The sequence below is a fragment of the Monodelphis domestica genome, chromosome 5, assembly GCF_027887165.1.
Source record: "Monodelphis domestica isolate mMonDom1 chromosome 5, mMonDom1.pri, whole genome shotgun sequence".
NCBI classification, from domain to species: Eukaryota; Metazoa; Chordata; class Mammalia; order Didelphimorphia; family Didelphidae; genus Monodelphis; species Monodelphis domestica.
The window spans coordinates 33,341,419-33,344,256 of NC_077231.1; positions in this window are offsets into that span (position 1 = coordinate 33,341,419).

A 2,838-nucleotide genomic window follows, 5' to 3' on the forward strand; every position below is an offset into this window, starting at 1 on the left:
ATTTAGCCCAGCTAAATCAGACAAGGGCTACTCCTCATATCACACAATGAGATTCCATTCCTAGAATAAGAGCCAGAAAAGGAAAGAATCTCAAGTTCTAGGACTGTGAATTCCATTAGGTTAGTGAGATAGGAAAGGAAAAACATTTCTAAACCTATAGCTCCTATTTTCTCTGATCATAGTCCAGGATCTTGAGATATAGAACCATTCCCTAATTTTATTCCTCTACATGAACTAAGGATGCAGGTTGTTCAGCCATTTCCCCACAATCCCTCCTAAAGATCTTGTAAGACTCTGTTTAGGAACGTTTTCATTTTTATTGTTTTTACATCATAAATACTTATAGATTACTCCCGTTCCTGTTACTCATTTTTAAAAAAGTAAAAGTTAAGCAAAATGAACAAAGCAGTGCCTTCATCTGAAAACACATGTAAGCTTTCACATCTGTAGCATATCCCCTCATTTAAAAAATATTAATAGAAATCTATTCTCTTTCTGCTTTCACCCACATTCCCCTCTTTTTAAAAAAAGGAAAATAAATTTCTTATAACTAATATGCATAGTCAAGCAAATCAAATTCCCCCAGTGTCTATATGCAAAAGTGCATATGTCTGACTCTGCCCCCTAGATCCGTTGCTTCTCTGTGATCATCAGTCCCTCAGAATCATGGATGGGCAATGTTTTGGTGATCTTTCCTGCCAGCTTTCAAAGGGGTTTATTTTATTTTTTAATATAATTTTTTATTTTATTTATTTTATATTTTCCCATCATTACATGATTCATGTTCTCTCCCTCCCTTCTTAAAATGGTTTTATTTTTATAAACTTGCTATTATTATGTCATTTTCCTAGTCTAAAAACCTTCAAATTTGTTCATTTTCATAATATTGAAGTTATCATATGAATTGCTTACCTCATTCTTCTTACTGTATTCTAGATCATTTCCTATAGGCTTCTATGTGTTTTTAAATCATCTATTTCCTCATTTTTTACTCCATTATATTCATATAACCACAATTTACTTGATCATTTCTCAATTGCTGAGCATTCCTTCAAATTTCCCTTTTTTTCCACCACAAAAGGAGCTGATATAAATATTTTTGTAAATAACTGATATTTTCCTCTTTCTCTTGGACATGTCTAGCAATGCCACTTTCATGACCCCATTTGGGGTTTTCTTGGCAAAGATACTGGAGTGGTCTGCCATTTGCAGCAAAGGGTGGGTATAGTTGGGTCAAAGGGTTTAGTTACTGTTGAGTTTTGTTTTGTTAATTTAGATACATTTTGTGTATAATGTGAAATCTTCTTCGAGAACAGAGGTACCCATTCCTAGGTTTCCTAACATTAATGTGCCTGTTTTTTCCCAGAACCTCCAACATTTGTCATTTTTCTTTTCATCATGTTTGTCCTTCTGATGGGTATGAGATGATTTAGTGCATATAGACAGCCTGGGTTTTTTCCCTTGAGAACTGTCTGTTCATATCCTTAGAGCATTTATCAGTTGGCAATGGCTCTTTTCCTTATAAATTTGAATCAGTTCCTTAAATAGATTAGAAATAAGATACATATCAGAGATATTAATAAATTGTAATAATAATGATTGTAAACATCAGAGAAGCTTGTGGCTAAGATTTTTTCCAGGTTAATCACTTCCATATTAATCACAGCTATATTAGAATTGTTTATGTGTGACCCTGGGCAAGTCACTTGACCCCCATTGCCTAGCCCTTACCACTCTTCTGCCTTGGAGACAATACACAGTATTGACGCCAAGACAGAAGGTAAGGGTTTAAAAAAAAAAAAAGAATTGTTTAGGCCAAAGCTTTTTAATTTTATATTAACAAAATTATCCATTTTATCTTTGCTGATACTCTTTATTCCTTGTTTGGTCATGAATTTCTTCTCCTAACTACCCATAAATCTTATAGGAATTTTCTCCCATATTTTTCTAATTTATTTTTTATGTGACCTTTTATATCTAAATCATTTGCTCTTTTGGAGTTTATCTTTGTATATTATGTGAGGTACTACCTTGGTCTTAGTCTAATTTCTTCTATATTGCTATCTGATTTTCTCAGCAATTTTTAAAATTTATTTACTTAATTAATTTAGAAGATTTTTCCATGGTTACATGATGTATGTTCTTTCCTTCCCCTCCTCCCTCTCCTCTCCTTTAGCCAACGAGCAATTCCCCTGGGTTTTACATGTATCATTCATCAAGACCTATTTCTATATTATTAATATTTGCTCTAGGATGATCATTTAGAGTCTACATCCACAATCATATCTCCATCGAACCATGTGATCAAGCAGTTGGTTTTCGTTAGTGTTTCTACTCCCACAGTTCTTCCTCTGGATATGAATAGCATTCTTTCTCTTAAATTCCTTAGAATTGCTGCTAGTGGAGAAGTCCATTACATTCGATTGTGCCACAGTGTATCAGTCTCTGTGTACAATGTTCTCCTGGTTCTGCTCCTCTCACTCTGCATCAGTTCCTGAAGGTCATTCTAGTTCATATGGAGTCCCTCCAGTTCATCATTCCTTTTAGCACAATAGTATTCCATCACCAACATGTATCACAATTTGTTCAGCCATTCCCCAATCAAAGGGCATCCCCTCATTTTCCATTTTTTTGCTACCACAAAGAGCTCAGCTATAAATATTTTTGTACACATATTTTCCCTTTGGGGTACAAATCCAGCAATCATATGGCTGGATCAAAGGACAGACAGTCATTTAAAGCCCTTTGTTTCCCAACAATTTTTTTTAAACCCTTACTTTCTGTCTTGGAATCAATACTGTTGGTTCCAAGGCAGAAGAGTGATAAGGGCTAGGCAAT